Genomic DNA, 23,431 nt, shown 5'->3' with positions numbered 1-23,431 from the left:
GCACGCCCTCTTCATGAACAGCGGGAGGGACACGGAGTCCACCAACCAGGGGAGGGCGTGGAGGCGGCGAAGGGAGGGGCGCGGGTCCCAGCACCTGGCACAGGGACGCGTCCCACAACCATGAAAGCGTGAGCGGAGCACACCCGCGAACGGGACATTATGTAACCGTTAATCCTCACATTGCCCAGACGGTGTAATAACAAAGAGCGATGTCTGCTTTGGCACGTTAGCACGAAAACACAAACTATGTTGCAGTTATGAAAAGAGATTCGACAATGTTTCTTTGTGAAGAAGGCAGCCAGCAAGCAGCCTGGGGCGGGCCTGGGAGCCCTCCCGCCCTCGCGGGGAGGGGGCGGCGGCTGCGCCCGGAGACCCCAGCAGGGGACAGTTAGCGGCACAGCGGAAGGCGCAGCGTGCTTCTGGGCTTGCACACGCCCCAGCCCATCATGTTTTCTGACACACCCAGTTCATGTCTTCATCTGTATCCCCCTGAAGTTATTTTGGCTGCAAGATGGACGTGTGTGGGATAACAGAGATTTGACGAGTGAAGGCCGACTTGCGGATGCGTCCCCGGCAACCTCTCCAAGCCAGGAAGTGGCCTGGGATGCGGCGCGTCGGGTGGAGCCTGAGGGACGGTTCGCCTGGAGACGCAAAAAATAGCGACCATGACAAAATCCCTGCTCTCTGCCTCCATCTCAGAAGTGGCAACACATGCATACGTGTGTGCACATGTGCTCCCTGTAGACAGGTGGCGTGTGTGTATACGCTCACGTGCTTATACATGTCCGTGGACACAGGCGTGGGCACCTACAGACGGCCGCGATATGTACACGGAGACACACATGCACACATGTGCACAGACAAAAAGAAGGCCAGCCGGTGGGGCACGTGAAGCAGGCGCCCAGGCCCTCCCAAACCCCACTCCCCTCTTTTATGAAATGAGCCCCACAGACGGTACATCTGTAAATAATGGGACCTTTTTTTTCCTAAAGCAGTGACAACTTGCAGAATACTCTGGAATTTTTTTCACCGCAGTTTAGTTTTGTAAGCACTGACTGATCTCCCTGCCAGCTCAACAGGACACTCCTCTCCTGGCCGGTGCGGCTCAGTTGGCTGGGCGTCGTCCCACCAAGTGGAGGTCGCCGGTTCAATCCCCGGTCAGGGCACAGGCCTGGGTTGCGGGTTCAGCCCCCCGTCGGGGCGCGTACGACATGTTTCTCACGTCGATGTTTCTCTCCCTCTCTTTCACCCTCCCGTCCCCTCTCTCTAAAAATAAGTAAATAAAATCTTACACAGGACACTTCGAGTCATTTGGAAACATCTGCAATCTTTCCTCTTTAGCCCTCGCCACGGCGTCCAGTGGGAGGAGGCAGGGACGCTATCAAGCGACGGGGGACCATCCAGCATGGACTCCCCCACCCACCGCGCTACGAAGGGCGCACTGGAGGACAATGGGTCGTCCACGGCTCAACAGCAGGTATCACGGAACTTTCCAGAGACACCCTACCAACTGGAGGGATGCGGACTGCGGAGACGGAGGGGAGGAGGGGCAGCCCCGGCTGCAGGACCTCGGCCTGCCGGCCGGCCGGCCGCCCTGTCTGCGCTTCGCAGTCTCTGGACCACTCCCCGCCCGTCGCTGTCGCTGAGGCCCCGCAGGCAGGCGGGGCCCGCCCAGACCCCGTCCTGTCCTCCCCCGCCCCAGGGCACACGCTTCCTGCAGGCGAGAGCAGCAGGCTGCGGGGTCAGAACCCGCGTGGGCTCCCGGCACGCAGGGGGGGTGAGGGGCGGCGAGCCCCGGCAAGCCCAGGGCTAGGGATCAAAGCGGCGGGGCCGCCCCAGGGGATCCCCGCCAGGGACACTTCCTCCGCTCACTGTTCTCGCCTCTTTCCTAAGCCACAGGCAAAGGCGGAGTGGCTCCTTTCAAGATGACTTGCCGCTCCCACACGGTCACCCCTGGGATGTCCCCTTCGCAGCTCTGGGGGACGAGGGGAAGGAGAGGGTGCCAGGGTTCCACGCCAGGAGGCGGGGTTCGTGCCCGCCAGACCTCGCGGCTCGCACATTCCGACCGGCTCCTGCCTTCTCCTGCCTCACGGGGAGACGGGCGAGCCTCGCCAGCACACTCGAGGGGGCGCCCTGTGCGCTGGGGAAGGACAGGGACGGGGGGGGGGCCCGCGGAGGTGCTGGCCCCGCTCCCCTCCTGCCTGCGTCCCGCAGCTCCCACGGACCGTGGTGTGGGACCGCCGGCCAGGCGCCTCCCCGAGCCCCGACGCCCCGTGGGAGCCGGGGACGGCGGAGGTGGCAGAGCCAGGGGGCGGCTCCCGTGCGAGCGGGACGCCCCTCGCACCTCCGAGCCCCAGGCGGGGTCCTCCAGTTCCTGAGCAGACGCGGGACTCCCTCTCCGGCTTCAGTAATGGGCTGGAGTTCCCTGGGGACCACGGACGCACACTGGGACAAAGGCCGCTGTCGATCTCCAAGGACGTTCTGGTCCCAGGGGCCCCGGGTGACACACAGGCGTCCTGCCAGCCAAGGCAAACAGCCTTCCTGCCGTCCCCAACTCAGGCCTCTGTCAAGGTCCACGGTGTGACCTCTGACCTGCCCTGACATCACGTCCCCGGGACTCCAAGGCTGGGCCCCACCCTGCCTATCTCTGCCTGGGACCCACGACGGGCCTCCGCCTCCATCCAGCGCCTCGAGCCTGGGGCCGGTCGCCTCCAGATCCCAGGGCCCCTAGCGATGGGGGAAATCTGAATACAATGCAGCAAGTGGGTGGGGACGGCTGGCCGGGTTCCAGGTAGACACCCAGTTGTGCAGGCGAAGAGTGTGACCTCCAGAGAGCGCCGCCCCAAAGCCTGCAGGGCGACCCCGCGCTGGCCCCCGTTCCGCGGGGGCCCTCGTCCCTCCACTGCGGGGACTGCCTGAACACGCTCCCGAGGCGAGGTCTCTGAGGAGGAAACCAGTCCGAACACAGGCGAGGCCACGCCAGCCCCTGGTGCGCGCAGAGCCCCGGCCCGAGCGCCCTCCGGCGGCTCACAGCAGCGCCCCGCCGGCCCTGCGCGGCGCCGGCTGCCCCGCGGCCCAGGGCGCTGCTGACCCCGGGCAAGGACACGGATCCGCAGCGGGGAGGGACCGTGCCCCGCCGGCCTGTGGCCCCCAACAAAGCCACGCACCTCGGACTGGCCCGCTGCAGGCACCAAGCGCATCACCCGGCAGATGGAAACCGCCCCCAAAACCTGGCCAGTTTTTAAATGTGTCCAGTCCCAAAGAAAGAGCTCACGAACACCGTCTGGGCAAAGAGGGGACCGAAGCAACGCACCCGCTGGACACCAGCACTTCCCAGGAACGAGTCCGCATTTGCACAAGGCAGGAGGCCACACACCGCACGCGGGCCTGCGTCCAGGTCCGGCCCGGCCTGAGACAGCGGGACGAGTTGGGCGCTGATGCAGGGTGTGCGCCAAAGCCCCCCGACCGCACGCTCTGTCCAGGGCTCCTGCGTTCCCAGCAGCCACTTGCCCCCAATTTCACTAACACGACAACGGGACCCGTGGCTTTTTCCCAAGAAGGAACAGCGGGCCGGGCTCTCGCATCTGTCAGATGCGTGTCAGGGGCCCCCCTCCGAAGGCGAACGGAGTCCCCGTGAAGCAGGACTCCGGCCAAGCGTGGCGGCAGCCCCGGGGAGGCCACGACGCCCTGAGGCCGCCGCTGCACCACGCCCTCTCCCAGGGAAGGGCCTCCTTCCAGCAGGCCGCTGCGGGCCGCGGACTGGCCTTCTGCCCTCGCGAAGACGGATGGGGAGGCGCCGAGGGGTGTCCCGCCTGGTCCAAGGTCGCGCAGCTCCTTCCGAAGCTCTTATCACACACAAACACGAGAAGCCTTGGTCCTCGTCCTTGGGAGAGACAGACAGGCGCAGCGCACCCCACCTGGCCCCAGGTTTGTCAGAAGAGGCAGAGCAGGCCCCCCGGGCGTCAGACAGCGAGGACAAAGGTCTCGGAGGGGGCCCAGGGGGCAGCCAGGGCTGCTGTGGAAACTGGGGTGCACATGCTGCCTCTGCTTCCGGAAAGTGAAGCTCAGGTGCTACTGACGTTCTGCCACGCAGCCCCCACACGGGAAGTGCCTTCCTCAGGGCAGCCGTCCGGGACTCGCCACGGGGAAGGGGTGGGGTCCACGGGCCCGTCCCCACCGCCGCCTGCGGCCGCTGCCCTGCGTCGGCTCAAACCGGCCGGCTCAGCGCTGGGGCGGCGCCCGAGGCCCGGGAGCTCAGCCCCGCCCTCCGGGGGTCGGGGCGCACCCCAGCGGCTGCCGCGGCCAGGCCCACGGCGGCGCCCGCCCCTGGGCCGGGGGGCCTCGTCCCGGCCCCAGGGTTTCCACGTGGTCGCCCCCAACGGCGGAGCTGAGACACCGCCTCATCCCACAGCCCTTCCCGGCCTGGGCCAGCGCCCCGTCTGTCCCCTGCAGGCTGTGCCCTGAGTCGCCCCCAGGAAGGAGCCGGCCCCCTACACACCCGAGCGCCCCCGCAGAGGCCTGGCTGGCGGGGGCCCTGGGCCGGTGCGGCCGGGCGGGGGCAGGGCTGCTTGTTGGCATTCCTGGCTGGCCACTGAGAACACGTTCTCCCGGGGTAAAAATTAACCAGCGGCCCCCGGGGCAGCCTGAGCGCTGCCCTCTGGGCCGCCCAGCCTGCACGCTCCATCTCCCTCCCGGGACGGGCCTTCCCGGCCTTGTCGCCGTCACTGGGGCCGGCCCAGCGCAGGCCGGGTCCGTCCCCCCGAGAAGCGGTGGAGGAGCCCCAAGTAATTGCTCTCACAGATCACAGACTCTGGCAGCGGCTCCCAGACTGAACCATTTACCCAAATTAAAACCAGCCTCCAGAAACAAAATCAGGCCCTTTTAATTGAAAATAAAACCAAGCACCCCGAAGGCTCTGTCTCTCTCTCTCTCTTTTTTTCATTTAAATGAAAGACATTCTTCCTGCTTTCTCACTGCATCAGTCACCGAGTTTACACAATCTGTCCCAGCGGCAGGGAAGACGGTCCCCCTTCCTTTTCTACAGGCTGAGTTCTGCCTCACAGGCCCCGCCTGCCCCGCAGCAGGGACGCGGGGGACAGGAAAGGACCTGACGACCACGCAGTTTCTCGGCCGCATCGGGCCGCGCACATCACGGGCCTCCGGAGAGTCTGTGTTCACTTCTAGGCACCGGCCCAAAGGCACGCGAAGCAGGGACTCTGACAGCAGCCAAAACGCGGACACTGCCAAGTGCCCATCGACGTGTGAACGGACACACACAGCCTCCACACGCGGGGGGAGGGTGCCCAGCCCTGACGAGGAAGGCGACTTGGACACCTGCTACGACCTGGATGGGCCTTGGGGCCGCTGCCGCGGGACAGAAACCAGATACAGAAAGACAGACACTGTGTACACGCACTTAGAGGAGGGACCCAAAATAGCCAAATTCACAGACAGAGAGAGTAAATGGCGGGCAGCGGGGCCTGGGGCAGGGGCGGGGAGCGAGTGTGTGACGGGGACAGAGGTCAGCTCTGCAGGACGAGGCGCTTGGTGGAGGGACGCGGCGACGGCCGCACGGCGGTGTCGGCGTGCTCAGTGCCACTGGGCTGGGCCCTGGAAAATGATCGAAATAGTAAACTTGTGATGTGTATTTTATCGCAATCAGGAAATTGAGTGCTCTTTGACTTCGAGCAACCTCCAAGGTCCCCACAAGGACGTGGCCGGCCAGGCTCAGGGCCCATGGTGTCCACGAAGGGCTGTGCAGGCCACGGAGAGCAGAGGACAGGTGGTCACCGTGCCCCCGGCCGCGCGTCCACAGCCTGGGCACCGAGTGGCCGTCGCCGGGGCGCGAGCGCAGCCGCTCACCATGGGGAAGGGGCTCGCTGCTGCCGCGACGCTGGCACACACGACACGGGGCCACACGCCTGACACAGCTCCATCACTGCCCAAGCACTTGGCGGGCTGGCACACAGCGGCGGCACCGCCGCCTCCACGGTGGGCGGGGCGGACGCCCTGGCTGTGTCCTGAGCCCTTCTCCGCCTTTTCCGAGATGACAGCGAGCACCCGTCAGAGACAGGTCGCTCTGCAGAAGAGGGGTCCAAGCACAGCTTGGAAGCAAAGACCGGCCTCCGAGCCCTGTAAGCGACAAAGGCCCCTCCTGGGCTCGGGAAAAGAGCCTGGCCTGGCGGCTGGAGCCCCGCCCAGTGCAGACTGGCACAGGCAAGGCTCCTCCCAGCGCCCCAGCCTCAGACGTCCCCAGGGCAGACGAGGTGGGGGCACACCTGTCCCGGGTCACCCCAGGCCTGGCCCCCCCGCTCCGCCTCTCTGGCTTGCCCGTGGGGATCAGACAGAGTAGGAATGATGCCCCACGGGGCCCGGCTGCGGAGTCAGCAGGAGCCCAGGACGCAGCGGCCCTGGCAGCGTGAGCTGCGTGATCAGCCCCGTCACACAGAACCGCACCCCGCGGGGAGCGCAGTGTAGTCCCTGAGAGCCGGCTTTGTCCCTGGGCTGCAGGTAGGGAACCTTGGGGACAGTTGCAGTGACCGCGGGCGGCTCTCCCCCAGGTCTGCGGCCGCCCGAGCCCGGCTCTCCTCTCCCGCCACTGCCTGAACTGCACCTTTGATCTGGGTCCAGAAGCGCCCGGGTGAGGGCCGAGCGCTCGGGGGCCTGGCACGCGGTGATGGATTACACGTGGAGGCGAGCGCCAGGCCCGGTCAATGGGGCCCTTTTGTTCCCGGGCTCGGGGAGGAATGTGTGTGTGCCGGCGCCCCCGCGAAGGGCCCGGCCTGGCCCTAGGGACACGCAGCCAGACTTGGGCCTGCTCCCCGTGCCCGCGGCTGCAGCGAGTGAGAGGACACCCCGCCACTGCGTCCAGGGCAACCGCGGGCAGGGTGAGCGGGCTCCCGAGTTCTCGGGCTCCCAGGGCCCCTCACTGACAGGACGGCCGGTGCAGGCCACATGGCCGCTGCCGCCACTTGCCAGGACAGCGCGCCCCTTTCTGTCTCTGCTGGAACTAGTCAAGCCTCAGGGTCTGGGTTGCGTGCTTTGTGGCCGGTCCAGAACGTCTACACCCACGGGCGCTGAGACGCAGGGAGAGGAGGTGTGGCCCCAGCGCCCAGCCTGGCCCCGAGGGATGCCCGCGGCCGCCCTGGGGGGACAGAAGGAGGGTTCCTACAGACGTCTTCCAACCTAACAACAAAGCTGGCTGCGAGGGCTGCACAGGGCGCTCTTATCTCTCCCAGGAGAGGAGGAAGAGGAAGGCTGGCCGCGACCACGTGCCAGAATCAGAGCCAGAGTTAGAGCCCAGGGAGGAAGGAAGGGGGGCCCTGCAGAAAGGCACAGGCCCCGCCTCCAGGAAGCAGCTGCGCCGGAACCCTGGCCAGCTGTGGCTGCTGCGGCTCCCCAGACCTGGCCTGCATGCCCAGAAAGGGGCAGGCGGGCGGGAGACCCTGGCCCTCAGGGAGAAGCCCCCGCCCTGCGCCGGGCCCTGAGCTCCCGTCGGGGTCCCTAGCACCGCACCCCCATGCCCACTTGCAGACTCGAGCCCCTAGAAACTCGGGGGGCACTCACCTTCTGGGACAATTGTCAGGCCTGGGCTCTGTCCCCAGACGCCTGGGCTGCACCCGACCTGGATCCACCAGCCCTATGACAGGGCAATTTGTTCAAGCTCAGAGAGTCTCAGAGCCCCGTTCACAAATCGGGAGGCAAAGCTGCGACTCACGAGGTTGGGGAGCGACCCGGTCACATCACCCCAGTCAGAAGGTGTGGTTCTTGCAAGGCGACTGGGCTGGGGAGCGAGAGACCCTGCCGCGTACCCCGGGGGCAGAGCAGCACAGGCCTGCCGACCGGAGCGGGTGGCTCGGAGGCGCATGCCGCGTCCCTGCACCGCGGGGGCCTGCCGGATACCCGGGGGCGTTCTCGTGAGCGACATGCGTGTTTCAGTATTTAACCCGGTTGGAACAACATGGTTGTTTCCGGACCACCGCCCCCTTTTTCTTTTAACTGACATGACTCTGGAAGTGTCGTGGGGTTACTGTGATGACCATCAGCCCCTCCGTGACACAGACAGCTCCTAACAGTGGCCCAGGCGGAGGCCGCCTCCCTCCTACCCAGCAGGGGCAGCCCCCAGGGGGCGTCTGGGACTCCAGGTAGGGGACCTGGGGGCGGGGGGCTGTGTCTTGGAGCCCACGGGGAGCGAGAGAGCAGACGTCCCTGCAACGGGGTGTTGGTGGAGCACGGTCCCCGCCGTTGAGTGCAGGCCTGCACATTCCCGTTTTCTGTGCGCACAGGAGCCAGAGAGGCGGCAGGCGTGCCACCGCCCCTGCCCGGAGCTCGCCGGCGGCACCAGCCTGCCCCGAGCAGGTGGCAGACCAGGAGGGCCGCGCGCTGCGCCCTGGGAGAGCTGACCCCCGGTGGTGGCATCTGTTGCGGCCCTGCCGGTTTAAAGGCAGCGAGGCAGCCGGACACGCAGACCCTTCCAGAGGGGCAGGCGGCGTAAACACAAGGCCCACGGGGGCGTCCCTGGGATGAGGGGGCCACGCCGCACCCGCCGTGGCCCTCTCCCCCTTCCCATGAGGCTGACAGAGGTGAATGGACTTCGGCGCCGGGACAGCACACGGCCCTGAGGCGAAGCTCCAGGACGGGGTTAACACCGTGGCTGACGGTTGGCCAGGCACCAGCATGACTAGCCGCCTGACCAGGACCCCTTGCTCTGGACCAGCAGAGACACCTGCAGAGGACCCCAGGGGGCGGGGCTGGCTCCCAGTCACCGGGACGCTCCGGCCCCGCCGGGCGCTCCTGGAGTCCTGCAGGAGAGAGGCGCCCTACCTCCTGGACGCCTCCCCGCCCGGCTCCAGCTGCCCGAGCAGACCCCACCACAAGCAGGGGCCTCGCCCCCCTCCCAGAAAGCCCCACTCCCCAAGAACTCCCTGCAGGTTCTCTGGCAGAAGAGCCCCCGACTCCCCGACCCGGGAGTGCCTGGGGGCGGGAAGGGAGGGGACAGAAAGCCCCCGCAGCCTGGTGGGGAGTGCCCGGCCGAGGCTGCGGAGTGCAGGGGGCTGGCTCCCGGGCCTGCGCACCGGCCCCTCCCTGCACCTGCCTGGCCCTCGGGCTCCCTCCCCAGGCCCTGTGTGCCCCCGGCCCTACAGGGACTGCAGCCCAGAATGACCCCGACCCAGTGACCTTCAGCTCCCAGGGTCACATTTGCAAGCCGCTCCATTTAAAATCCTGAGGTGCCAAAGCTGCTTAGTGAGAGTCAATCCACTCGCACCAGGGAGCACCCCTCCCGGGAGGCCAAGTTTCCTCTCCGCTGGGGGTTTGCAGAGGAGGAATCCCTTGCGGCCTGAACCCTCGGAGGGCAGACGGCTTGCTGTGAGGACAGCACCCGCTCTCCTCCACCAGCAGGGCGGCCTGATGGGGCGGCTGCGCCCTCTATCCCGCCCCGGCTGGAACCCTGGGCGCACCGCCCTGTGCTTTGCCTCAGTTTGCACATCTGCAAAATGGTCATCCCCTGCGACACGCCCCCCCACCCCCATGGGGTTGTTATTTGGATGAAATGAACGCCTGGCGGAGCACTCAGCCCAGGCCAACACCCAACGCCCCGTGAGGACTGGTTACCCAGCTACTGCTGGGCGCCCGAGACCAGGACTTGCCAGGGTACAGAGCGAGGCCGCCACCTCTCCTCTGCAAGGCTGGGGGCGGGACCCCCGCCAGTTCCCAGCCGCCTGGCAGGCCCTTCACCCGAGTGCCTTTCTCAATATTGTTGATTGAGTTGCAAATATAACCTCCCAGGGCCCACACAGGGAAGAGAAACCTCGAGGAGAAGCAAATCTAATTCAGAAAGTAGGAACCACGGCCCCTCAGGAAGAGCATTCGCGGACCAGAGCCTCCCTCCAGCCGTGCACCCAAGTGTCGCAGAAGTCGGTTCTGAAGGGCCCTGCGACACCTGTGCAGTGTCACCTTTATGCACACATTTCAATACATTTCCAGTCCTTGGAGGTCACGCCTTCACATTACGAGTGAAAAAAAAAGGGGGAAACGCCGGCAGAAGATCAAAGGGTGGGAGGGCTGGGCCGCCCTCCCGGTCTGGGGGTTCCCAGGCGGCAGCCGCACCCTCTGAGGTGTTCCGGGTGCCCCCTCCTGGCCCCCACCGCGCTTTTATGTTTCAACCACGCAGGAGAGCGGGTCGCTCGTGCCCTGACTTGGGAATGGAGGGGGCTCGCCGCCCTTCCCACCACTCACAGACTTACTTGCAAGTCACTTCCAGCAAAGGAGCCCGCTCAGGCATCCGCGTGGGTGCGCAGGGCCCCGCGTCCCCTCCTCCCGCTTGTCAGCAGCGGGCAGGCACACGCCACAGGTGGCCCGGCCGCCCCGCCCGCTCCCGCGGCCCCAGAAGAAGGCAGGAGGCGCCGGGGACCCTGCCTGGCGCCCACCGCAGGGAGAGGGGAGGACGGACGCCACATGGGGACTGCTGGCACCGCGCAGAGAAGGGTGCCCCGCTCTCCCGGGGCGGCCCAGCTCGGCTCGCCGCCCTGCAGTCTCGGACCGTCCCGGAGAGTGAAGTCCACCCGGGCGCCCCGCGACAGTGCGCCTCCGGCCTGCGCCCCGGACCCGGACCGCGTCCCCCGACCTCCGTCCCAGCCGCTTCGGCCCGCGCCCCCGGAGCCCAACCCGGCCGAACAAAGTTCCTGCGCGTCCGGATCCCCCTTCCCGCGCCCCTGGACCCTGTCCCCGCACCCCCGTTCCCGAACCCCGGCCGAGCCCGGTCCCCGGGCGCCGCAATCGCCCGCCCCGATCGCGCTCTCCGCGCTCGGAGCGCAGACGCCGACGCCAGACCCGAAACAAAGGCGGCGGAGGCGGCGGCGGCGGCGGCGCGGGGCCCCCCCGGTACCTGGGCGAGCGGCGGCGCGGTCCCGCGGGGCGATGGCGCAGCAGGCTGGGCGCCGAGCAGCGCGAGCAGCGCGCGGGCGGGCCGTCCTCCTGGCTCGCGGCCGCCGCAGGGCCCCCTCGAGGCGGCGAAGGGCAATCGCGCCGCCCGCGCCAGGCCGGCCGGTCACCTGGCCTCGCCGCCCTAACAATGCGGCCGTTGCGGGCGGGCTGCGGCCCCGGACGCCCCTGGGGCCTCCCCGCGGTGGCCAGGTGGGCCGGGGACGACCAGACCCCTGGAGGAGCCGGGCTCCAGGTGTTCGCCGGGCTGTCCCGGTGGGCGGGCCGAGCCCTGGTTCCTACACAACCTCCCCTCCCCCCTCTCCCACCCGCCTCCCTCCCACCCTCCCTCCTGTTGCTACACCCACTTGCGCTCTCAGGGAGTGAAACCTCCCTGCCTGCCTGCAGCTTCCAGTCTAGTTGGGAAGCAAGATTCCATTTGCATTCACAGAGAGACAAAGCGGGACCAAGAGAACCCGAGAGGCTTAGGAACCCCTCCAGTGTCGGGCCAGTGGAGGGAGGAGCCCAGGGTCGCCTTGAGAGGTCCCATGATCCCTTAAAATGAACAGGATTCCGGCGGGACAGGGCGGCCGCGCGGAGGCGGAGGGATGCTGGGGGGAGGCGAGGCAGGGGGATGCCGAGTCCCCAAGACCCAGGGGCCCCCACTCCCTTGCCTCGGTTTCCCCACTGCCGGCATCCGGGGAGCAGGCGGTGTACTCTCGGAGACTCTCCTGCAGAACGAGACGAGCTCGTCCTCCTCCTCGGAAAGCAGTTCGGACGCCCCGCGGACCCCCGAGAGCACAAGGCGGGCGTGTGCAGGAAAGCCCCACACCCTGCCTGCTGCAGACCGGGGGCCCGGACCAGGACCTGTGTCTGCGCCCGGACCAGGCGCCCTTGGAGCCTCACCTCGAGGAAGCTGGGGGCCCGGGGTGTTGTTCTACCCTGAACGGCCCCCGCGCAGGGAAGCAGCACCTGCCCCCTCCACTGACCTCGGGGTCCGGCCCTGTGGGTGCTGCCCACGCCGAAGGCCTTGTTTCCATGCGGGGGACCTAGGTATCCCCCAGAGAAGCAAGGCCCAGCCCCGCTCGGGCTCCACGGGACCCTGCAAAGGCCCTTCGGGGAGGCTGGAGGCACCCTGCCAGCCAGCACGGGGCAGCGTTATCCCCAGGGCCGGGCGGTGGGGGAGACAAAGCATGCCGACTCCTCGGCCGTCTGGCTGGCCGTCTGTTCCCCATGGCAGAGGCTTCCGGCTCCTGGGCCCAGGCCCAGGCCGCAGACAGCCGGCCTGCCCAGGGGCCCACGAGGAAGCCTGAAGTCCCCAGAAGGTGGGGAGCCCCAGCTGGCTGACCCCAAAATGGGGGTAAGGCTGGTACTTTTTCTGTCCCTTCTTTATTGGTAGAGAAACAGTTAAAATCCTAGGTAACGCTCCCAAAGTTCCCCACCTGGGCGGCAGCAGGAGAGAAGGACCAGGACCACCGGCCGGGCCACAGGCTCCTCGGACCTTCTGAAGAGCCCCCCTGTGCCGCACGCCCACCCCGCACGCCGGCCCCACTTGCCTCTCTGGTGAATCACCTCTTGCACTGGGACAGGGACCCGCAGACCCTGAGCCCACAGCGCCGACCTGTCTGGCATCGCAGAACCTGTCTCGACTGTGAGGTCCTCTCGGGCTGAATGACTAGGCAAACTTGAGCTTCGCCAGGTATTAAACTGAGGAGTTTGCCCAAGAGCTCACAGCTGGAAAGCTGAGCAGCCTCCCCTAAAATCTCTACCCTCCATTTGCCGCGCCGCCCCCGCCAGCGGGTCCCACCTCCCTGCCGTCCCCTGCCCGCTGGCTGGGCCTCACCACGCCCGCCTCTGGGACCGCGGCGTCTGTGCTCACACCGTGCGTGTCCCCTGAAGGGAGAAGGCACACTGGCCCTGGTGTCCTGGCGCGCCCACTGCCAGCCCTGCCAGCGAGTGGCTGCCTCCCCAGGTCCCCAGAGGGCAGATGCCGCCCCGCCCCCCGAGTGGGAGCCTTCCGGGGCCCGGCCTCCCGGCTTCACAGGCCGCAACTGTGAATTTCCAAGAATTTAAACAAAAACAGGGCACACGGCAATTATCTGAAGAAGGGAAAGCACATTTTTTCCATTCTTACCATCCAAAAATACCTCAAATCTGAAAACAAAAGTCTCAGACCAGTTTAGCTGAGGGAAAGCAGCCATTCCAGGGCTGCGGGCAGCGGCGCCCCCCTCCCCTCCCCCGCCCCTCCCGCCCCCCATCCCCTCTCCGCCACTCTCAGCCAGGAGTTGTGAAAGAACCTTCTGGAAGCTCGCCCCTGCCACGAAGATGGCCTTGCGATGGCCAAGTCCCGATGATTTTGTGTCCCGAGGTCAGAGGAAGTACGTGGGCAGCGACTTGGAGAGTTTCTTACTTTTTGTTTCTTGCACTGAAAATTATTTCCCGAAGAGCCACTTCAGGAGGCGAGAGACGTGACCGGAGGTGCAGTTCCTTGGCTCCATGGCACTGGGCGCGTGAGCACCTGCCCACATGGTCCCCGAGCGCCCGGACCCTCGACGGCGCCTGTCTGCCCCGAGCACACGAGTCCTCGGCTGTCTGCGCCCCGGGCCTCCCGTCAGTCGCGGCGGCCCTGGTTGGCTCTCCCCGAAAGGCCCGGCGCCCCGGCCCCTGTGGCGCGGCCCTGGGAGCCCGCAGGTGAGCCCTGCTGCTGGCCGGGCCCGGGACGGGGGTCCTGCGGGCGGGGACAGGGTCACACCGAGGGGCCGCGCTGTCCCGGGCCAGCGGGTCAGTGCTGCGTGCGAGCCCGCAGGAGCAAGTGACCTCCAACAAGGCGGCCCTGGGCAGCCGCAGACATCACCGCAGGAGGCCGCTGTCCTTGTCACCAAGAACAACGGCCACAGGGCCCCTCCAGACGTGCACGGCGAAGAAACAGGCGGATGAGCCAAGTGCTAAAACGTGCCCGTCTGCTGAAGAGAACACGAACGTTTACCGACAGCTTGGAACCCAGGATGGGGCAAAAGTGGGTTTACATTTGTGCGTGTGCGAAGCAAAGAGTTTATTCTTGTATGATTATTGATTAATCATTGTGTTATAGCCCATAATGTAAACCTACTTTTGCCCCACCCTGTATAACCACATCTGACTTGTATCCTGAGGAAATAAAAGGAAAAATACAATAATTTTACCCACTACATTTTACAAAATGAATGAATTTATAGGCAGCATTTTATACTAATAACAGCAATTGAATCACAAACAAATGTATTTCCTTCTGATTTCTTTATCCTGTGGATGCATCTAATTGGCAAAACCAACTGGATTAGTGAAGCCAGAAAGACTCCGGTCCGCGAGGCTGCGGCTGCCTTCTCCTCATCGGGCACCGGGTCCCGAGGCGCCGCAGGGTGAGCAGGGCCCGGGCGGGACGTGGGTCCCGCACAGCACCCGGGCCGGGCCCCGGAGACCCGGCCGCCCCGACGCAGCCGGCGGGGGGGGAGCTCACGGTCAGCACGCGGGCTGCGGGCCCGTGACCTCGGGGCCGCGGCAGAGCCGGGGCAGCCGAGAGCTGCAGCTCCCACCGCAGCCGCGGAAGGGCCCGGCTGAGCTCGCGTCTCCCAGCCTTGCGCTCCGTCCTCCCCGGCCCGCACGGCGTCACGATGGCCTGCAGGACAGCCGCACCTCCCCGCCAAAGAACGGAAGAGTGACGCCGTCCGGGACAGGGCCCCCGGGGGGCAGGCACAGAAAGCCCTGCCCCACGCGCCCACGGACATGCCCCGCGGCCACAGCCTCGCCTCAGGGCCCCGGGGGGACCTGTGCGTGGGGCCCGGCCCTCACCGAGGCCCTCCGCCCGCGTGGGCGGGCTGGGCAGGCTCTTCGCGAACCCGGCTGCCACCCAGGCCAGACCTCCCAAGGCGAGTCAGGACGGGGAACCAGCCTACCAACACCAAGGACCGCGCTGGAACCCCATCGCCGCACAGAGCCCCGGCCACCAAAGCCACACGAATCGACGTGGGCAGGAGCCCCAAGAGCCCAAGGTGTGAGCAGCGCGTGAGGGGCGGCAGGACCCGCAAGGAGCCCCACCCAGCACCTCCTCCCTGTGCACCCCAGGCGCCTCAGGGCGCCTCCCTGCACGTGCAGCCACATCCCACTTATGACACCGGCCAGCGGCTGTTACGGACGGAACGGTGTCCCCCGACACCCATATGCGGGGGTCCCGACATCAGGTGGTGACGGTATTTGGAGACGGGGTCTTCGCAGAGGTGATGGGCGTCAAATGAGGCCGGGGGCGTCCGGTCTGACTGGCGTCCTTACGAGGAGAGGAGACTGGGACTCCCGCACACACAGCGGGCGGCCATGTGAGGACTCGGGGAGCGGACGGCCGTCCACTCGCCGGGGAGCGAGGCCTCGGGGGGAGCCGGCCCTGTGGCACCTGGTCTCGGACGTCCAGCCCCCAGGACCGGGGGGACAAAGAGTGGGCTGAGGGCCGACCTGACAGAGACAGCGCCCCGACTCTGGACTTGGACCGCACCACGGAGGCCGGGCTTCGCCCCTCGTGCCCGCGCGCACTCAGGGGCTCGCTCAGCAGGCGTCCTTGGGTCCCTGCGCCTGCGTTCGGCAGACGCCCCCATGTGCCAGCACGTGCCGGCGGTGAACGTGCTAGGTGCTGGCTGAACCGCCGGCACGAACCCTGCACGTGTGCGCGGGCTGCCGAGAAGCGGACGCCAAGCAGGGAGCCCGGGGCCCGGGGGGCTTGCTTTGCTTTGTGCGCTCGCGGGGTTGTGAGCCCCAGAAGGGACCGCTCGGGCGTCACTGAGCAGCCCCCCAGGCGGAGCCCAGGGCACCCGGCACGTGTGCGGCGCGGCTGGGACCCCCGTCTCCTTGCCTGGCTGGGCCTCTCCTCGCCCTGGACCCTCTCCAGCCGTCCTGGCCTGGAGGTCGCCCGCGTCCCGACCCCCCCACCCCCAATCAGCCCCGTCTGCACGGGGCCCAGACCTTCACCACCGCAGAGGCCCCCGCGACTGGGGGTGGCGTTCGTCCCCGCAACACGCTGCAGACGCTCACTGTGTCCTCTGCACAGGGAGCTTGTTTCTGAGACTCAGCCCGCAGCTGCTCCGTGTTCTGGGCAATGGCCGCGTTTTCTGCTGACAAATGGGCCCTGGCGGGAGGAGGGCGAGCCCACAGCCACCCACACAGCACTGTCCCCAGCCCCCGGCGCCGGCGGGCCCCTCTGACGTCAGGGGCAGCTCGGCGACGATGAACTTGAACCTCCCTCGGTTCAAGAGCTGCGGGGGTTCTCTTCATAAACACCCGCCCGACAGCCGCACGCACGGGCGCTCGCTCCGTCCCCGCAGGCTGCCTCCCTCCACAGCTGTCCGGGGGGCTGGAGGGGACTCCGGGGAGGCTGCTGGGGCCGACGCGCCTACAGCTCCGCACCCCGCCGGCTCCCCGCGTCGCTGGGCCCAGTGGCCGCAGCCGGGGCAGTCGCCGACACCAGGCCCCGAAAGGCGAGACACGGGGCCTCTGTGACTGGGATCGCGTGCAGGTGCTCTTGCGCGCTCTCTCTCCGTTTACACAGACATGCGCACAGGCACACACGGCGAGGCACGTGGTCCAGGGATTGTATATAAAGTCGTACTTGCTTACAAAGGGCTAGGCAACATAAGATTCCCTCCAAGCATACCTGCCTTTGAAGATGTAACATATAGCTGACTTTTAAAAACGCACGTGCAGCCCCTCAGGAACGCATCTGTGCATGGTGGGCCCCCCTTCCCCCGCACCCCAGGATGCCATGGGGTCAGTGCCTGAGGAGGTAGTGCTGGGACCTGCTCGCGGGCCACCCGGACACCTGCGACCTCAGGCCACGTGCTGCACCGTGCCGGTGCTGGTTCTGGTTTGAATGCGTCCCCAGGCTGGATGAGCGGGCAGACCCGCGAGAACGAGAAAGGGCCGGGGCTCTCCCTCCGGCCCAGTGTCTCCCTGCAGAGCCAGGGGCCCCTCAGCCGCCAACCGGCCGCGCCATGTTTTCACGCCCGTGGGCCCCAGGCCTCCTCGTTAACTGTGCGCTCGGGGCCGCAGGCTGGGGCCGGCAGTCCGCCGGGATGTGAAATCCTAATGTGGCCAGTTGTCCGCTGTGTGACTTTGGCAAGTTAACTAACTTCTCTCTGCCTCTGTTTCTTTCTGTAAAAAATGGAGGTGGCAATAGAGCCAACCCTATGGGACTGCTGGAGCGCTGAGCCAGTCAGCCCGCACGTGCTGCGGGCCTCGTGCCGTGTGCCAGAAGTACAGCCGCGCACGGTGCTCAGGGCTGCTCTGGACCCAGGACTCGGGAGCAGAGAGGTGTTGTCACCAGCCCTCTGCCTCCACCAGAGGAAGCCGCTGGCTTCTTCCAGGCTGAGCCTCACCTCGGCCCCTCCTCCCAGATGCCAGAGACGCCTCTGGCCGAGATGCGGATTCCAGACCTGCCGCCCGCGCGGGGGAGGGGCGGCAGCGCGGGCAGATTCCTGAGCCCTGAGCCCCGAATCCCATCCCGGGGCTGGGCCCAGGAATGTGCTTGAAGGAGGCCAGCCTGGCTTTGTCGCGCTGCCTCGGAAAAGGCGGGCGTGCTGGAGAGCCAGGCCCTGCTGCCCGGAGGGCCCGCGGGGCGGGGGTCAGGGCTGGACGGCGGGGCCCGGCGGGGCCGAGGGAGCTGCCCGCCCGCCGGGCGCCTGGGCCCAGCTCCCGCCACCCTCGCCCCCGCTGCTCAGGGCGCGCAGGAGGGGCGGGGGGAGCTCCGAACTGCGGGCCGCGGTGCAGGCTGAGACGGCAGGCTGGGCCCAGAGAGGGGGTTTTGAAAGCGCTACACACAACACCGCGTCCCCACGAAGGGCAGAAGAATGTCCCGTGTGCGTCCCGCACGCAACCCCTGGGAAGCCGTCCCTGCAGCCACGGCCCCCATGCTCGCCCACGTGACCGCCCTTCCTCGGCCCCCACGCGGGGTCGGTGGGCTGGCTGGCCCAGAGCCTGCCGGTCTGCGCCCTGAGAACCCCCAGCAGCCTCCTCTGTGACAAACGGCACTTCTCAGACTTGTGACCACGTACGAGGGGATCTGTACGCGAAGTCCTTAACTACGCAGCTGGAGGCGCTCTGTTGACTGCAAGGCCAAAGAGCGTGGACCGTTGGTAGCGTCTCCCCAGAAAGGAATGTTGGCAGGTGGGGTTATTTACTCAGAGGCTAGCGTCTAGGCTGGCTGTTGGGACTTTCCACGCTGTTTGGCAGAATTCCGGCATCCCAGCTATGTGGCAAGAGCTGACCAGGGCAAAGAAGCTGCTTCCTGTCCAGCTTTAGAGATGTGACCTCTGCTTCACTTAGAAAGAGTGTCCCACGCATGACCTGGGGGCTTGAGGAGGGATGCAGAACCCACAGCTGCCCTTGTCTGACCTCATAGGGAGGCCTTCTGGGGGTTCAGGGTCGACGAGTTCCTAATCCTGGGCCCCCCATGGGAGGGTGGCTGTCATCCCCCATGTGGGGACCGACAGTTGAGAGTTCCAGCTGTTAATTCGAACGCTGAGGGAGGAGCCTCTTCTCCCCAGCATTCCGTCCAACGGCACTGGCGCAGAGGAGCAGGTAGACCAGATGACTGAATGTGCATGTGACATATTTGTGGGGCACATTTGCTGGTTTCAGGGGCACAGGACAGAGGAGCCGGGGTGTGTCAGGGGATCTGGGAGAGTAGAGGGGTTTTGTCCAAGTAGCCACAGTGAAGGGGGCTCTGGGTGGGCTGTGACGGAGAGACCCAGAGCCGGCAGGAGAGACGTGTCGGAGAGGCTCGGTGGCCGCTGGAAGGCTGTGTTCCCGAAGGACTGTCTCGGTCTTGCTGAGGACAGGCCAGCCCGAGACGCCAGCCAGCCCGGCGGTGCCGACAGCCCCGGCCGCTGCCTCTCTGGTGGAGGCAGGAAGCCCTGTGTCAGGGTCCCCCTTCGAGGGCCCTAGCGCCAGAGTTACAGGGTCCCCTTGGGCCACGAGCTTGTTAGCTTTATACAGTCATACCTGGCATTTCATTGTCGGGCTTTCGAACTTATCCTTTCATGCATCGCGCCCCCTCCCCGCCCCGATCCTCACAGCCACCCGCGAAGAGCCTTCATCATGACCCCACAGGGCGACGCCAGAGACTCAACCGCGGACACCAAAGGCGGTGCCGTGGGCCGGGCCAGGGGCGCGAACCTGGGGCCAGGGCCCCCTCTCTCCAAGGGCTTAGAGGCTCCGCCGAGGGCAAGCGGCCGCCAGCACGCACCTGGGGTCACAGTGGACATTTCCCACCTGGGAGTGAGAAAGCGGCCCCCCTGCCCACGAGCTTCCCCGGCCTGCTGCGCACTGGGCTCTTGGGCTGAGGCCAGGAGCGGCTCTGTCCGCACTGAGCCTCGGGGAACGCTCCGGGCCGGCAGGGCGGGGTGCCGACACGCCGCGGGGACGCGCCGGGAGCGAGCGCGGCTCTGCAGCACGCGGCCTGGGGTGTGCGCAGCCCCGGGGGGCGCGGCCCTGACCGCCCGGCCCGCAGCTTCGGGAAGGTCGGGGTCCCGCTTCCCCCGCATCTGACACTGCCTGTATTGGACGTGGGAACGCGTCGCCCTCCCCCCGTGGGTCCCACCTTCCACAGCCCATGTCACGGGGGAGAAAGACAGAGAGGGACGCCCGCTCACGTCGCACCGACCGGCGGCTCTGGGGCCGCCCGGGGCCCCTCGCCCTGTCCCCACTGCCGGGAGCTCCGAGTGCGGCCGCGGTGCAGGCCGGCGGCGCAGCTGGGGAAGTGGGCTCTCCCCGCCCCGCGGACAGCTGCCGACGGACAGGAAGTTCCCTGCGGGCTCCACTTCCTTCCCCAGCCGCCCCCTCCGCCAGGCCACTTTCTTCCGCTCCCGCGGGCACACCACCCCACCCGGAGTCCTGGCACCCTGACCGCGTGTGCTTCCGTCCGGCGGGGACAGCAGCCGGCGTCCCGGCCCAGAGGGAGAAAGCCAGGGGAACCACAGCCGCGGCCCCTCAGGACGGCTGTGAACCGGCCCTGCGCCCGCACGGCTCCAGCTCCCAACGTGCCCGCGTGGGACCGTGTCACCTCCCAGAAGAATTGTTGGCAAACGTCCGCAGCAGGACGGGCCAAAGCCACAGGACTCCCCAGCCAGGCCGCCTGCAGAGGAGCCCGAAGTGGTTTGAGCTTTGCCCTTTGAAAAGCGCACTCTCTGAGACCCTGTCAGGTGAATGGCTGTGGGCGTGTCGAAGAAGGTGAGTAATTAAAGGGCAGCCGCTCTTCACGGAGACAGAAGTGCCGCAGGAGGGACCTGCGCGCGCCGGCCTTTGGACCCAGTGGGCCGTCGGAGGGCCGCTGGGCCTGCCTCCCCCCCAGACCCACGCATTCGGCCTCCTGGCCGAAGTGGCCGCGGGTGTGAGACCGCCTTACTTCGCGACACGTCACGGGTATGGGAGGAGGAGGCTCGGTGGCAGTGGGAGGTCACAGGCTGCGAGTGTCACTCTGTCCCTGGTGTCTGAAGCCAGAGTCTACATGTCACAAGAGCAGACTGATAAATGTTCAGGCATCCTGACGAACAGTTATAAGTTCACTGTTACAAGTTCACTGTTACAATCTGTTGTACTCATGTTTGTTATAAACGGTTATAATCATGTTTCAGGCAGAGGCAACACATTCTCACAGCCCGTCCCCGCCGAACTGTTTTGCCTGCGTTGCCGTTGCTTGTGCTCCTGGGGAAGCACCGGCCCCATCCGGGGCACCCTCCCCAGCCCCCGGTCCCGCCCCGCCACAGCCTGTGGGGGCGCCGATGCACAGAGATCGGCAAGAGCTACCGATCAGGGTTCAGATTTTCCCCCTGAAGCGCCTGCTGTTGGACTCACTAGCACCCGCCCCTCCGCGGAGGAGTGTTCCATGGAATGGGAGCCTGTGGGCGGGATGCAGACACAGGGCAGCCCCCTTTGGGAAGGGCGCCCCGGCGGCGGACTGGGAGGGGGCAGGGGAAGGAGAGGTCATCTGGGCAAGGCGACCCCCCGGGCCGGCGCTCCCTCAGGGAGGGCTCTGTTGGAGCGCCGCGTCTGCCTCGGGGTGGTGGGCACTGCTCAGGAGGGCTTGGCTGTGAGCCTGCTTCCAAGGCCGTGGGGTGGGCCACCCGGGCGAGGGGCTATCTTCCTCGTTTGCTTTGTTCCCCGAAACCCGGCACCCAGGGTGTGGACTCCCAGCACCGCCGTTCAGGGTGCAACGTCACCCGGCCACCCCGGAGCCCCCCGAGCTGCCGGCCGAGGCGTCCGGTGTGCTGAAGCCCGGCATGCTGGGCACGCCCCGCAGCCAGCGCAGGAGGCCGGCCGTCCTCTCTGTAAAGGTACCGTCTGCCCCGGCAGAGGAAGAAACGCAGGTGAGAGGAACCACAACGAGCCTCTAAAGATGAGGGCGTGCCTGAGCGCTGACCGCTGGGAACCGACCCGCTTTTCTGGAGCCTGCCACGGCCTCCCGGGGTGAGGACAGGGGACCCCCTCCACGAGCAGGCCTCACCCTGCTGCCGCCGCCCACGGCCCCCCTCCCGGGGTGCTCACACCCCCCCCTCTGTCGGGCCTGCGACCCTCTCCCACCGGGCACACTCAGAGCTGGAAGGCCCCTCTCTTGCACCACGTCCCTGGCCTGTCTTCTCAGGTGTGACAGCCCCTAGCCGCACCAGGTGCATCACTGCAGAAGGTCCCGAGTGTGTGCAAGAGTGAGTGTGCATGCCAGGTGTGTAACGTGCACGGGCAGACAGGCGCACGTGCGCACCCGTACACACCCACGCACGTTCAGAAACAGACCCGCACGCTGACAAGCACAGGGCGGCGGGGGCACGCTGTCGCGGGTGCGGGCGCCCGGGGAGCGGCCTGCGCGCTGTGTCCCCTTCCCTCCCGGCCTCTTGGCTGGAGCATCTGCCAGGTCCCTGGCAGCCTGGCCTGGACCGTGTCCCTCCCCCGTCAGCTGGCTGTCACTGGGAGGGACGGGGCTGGGGGGGATGGTCCCACGCACCCGGTGTCTGATGGCCTCAGGCATGGGCTCCTTGGAGAGAAGATTTGGGCAGGCTTAGAAAAACTCGATTAAAATGAACTCTTTCACCTTCGAAACCTCCGAAAGGAGACGGAACCAAATCCAGAGACCCGCAAGCCAAGGAACAGCCTGCGCAGGGCCCAGCGGGTGGGACTGAGCTGCCAGGCCCCGCCCCCACGGCCACTCACCCCTGCCTCCTCGCCCTCGGCCCCGCCCCGATTCCCCGCCAGAGCACCTCCCGTGATGCTGGCAGCCACCGACTGCGGGGGCCGCGCCCCGGGCCCCACCGCCAGTGGCCGCCTCTATTTAACTCCCGTCCTCTCCGCACCGACTGCTGCCTCCAGCCACTTGTCCTGCTTTCATCCTGAGAAACTTCCAGCGGGAGGAAAGCAGGAGGGGACAGGGCAGCATCGGCCACCTGTGCCCAGCCGGAACCTCAGTGGGATGTTTGCTGTATGTGCCTTCTCTATTTTTTTCCTTGAATCTAAGACATTTATCTCTAATCTTGGTTCAGCATAGGATAGAACTTCAACTTTTACAGAACTGAATCAAGTAATTGGGTTCCTTTTGGAATCATATATTCAATCTATTTTTTTAATGAGTGTTATTTCTCTCTCTCTTTCTTTCTAGACTTTATTTATTAACAGAGGGAGAGGAAAGAAGAAAGAAGGGGAGAGAAACAGGAATGTGTGGCTGCCTCTCGCATGCCCCTACTGGGGACCTGGCCCCCAACCCAGGCCTGTGCCCTGAGTGGGCATCGAACCCGCGACGCATTGGTTCTCAGGCCGGCGCTCAGTCCACGGAGCCACACCAGCCGGGGCTTTTTTCTTTCTTTCATTCTTTTTTTCTGGACCACCCAAAGCTACATTACTAAGTCCGTGACACTACAGACCAATACATTCCAACCCACCTCTCCTGAAGGTGAACTCTCCTAAGTCACGCCAATGGCATCGGGCATGAAAAAGACACGCGACCCCCTGCGTGGTCCGCTGTCCCGCGCGTTCAGCCTCCCCAGGGCCCTCGAAGGGCCTGTTAGCGCTGACTCCCGCCCCGAAGCAGAAGCCAGCAGGCACTCAGGCATCATGCTGGTTGCTTTGTCTCTCTGGGGGTTTTACGTCGGATGCGCACTCCACACTTTTGTGATACTCTCTTTAGAAACCAGGTCCATCACGGCCGACATTTTGCTCACCCCAGAAAAGGCCCAAGTACACCCCCAAATCCCCAGGCATTCCTGCTTTCCACTCCCTATTGCCTCAGGGTCCCCCCCACACCCCCAGGCCCGCCTCCACGCACACCACCCTGCTGTATTTCTCTTAAGCGCGGCCGGGGTTTCCACCCTGAAACCTCGGCGGCTCCTGTGGGGGCTTCAGGGAGGGGGGGACCCCTGGGCTGGCACCTCAAGCTCCCCTGCTTTCCTGACCTGACCGCCCCATTCCTCAGAGACGCACCTGCACGGAACTCCCCCATCCGCACCTGTGC

This window comes from Pteronotus mesoamericanus, unplaced genomic scaffold, assembly GCF_021234165.1.
Source record: "Pteronotus mesoamericanus isolate MK-2021 breed Mesoamerican mustached bat unplaced genomic scaffold, CSHL_Meso_final contig_220, whole genome shotgun sequence".
Classification (NCBI taxonomy): Eukaryota; Metazoa; Chordata; class Mammalia; order Chiroptera; family Mormoopidae; genus Pteronotus; species Pteronotus mesoamericanus.
The sequence above is the reverse complement of the archived record's forward strand: the minus strand, read 5'-3'. Positions refer to the sequence as shown.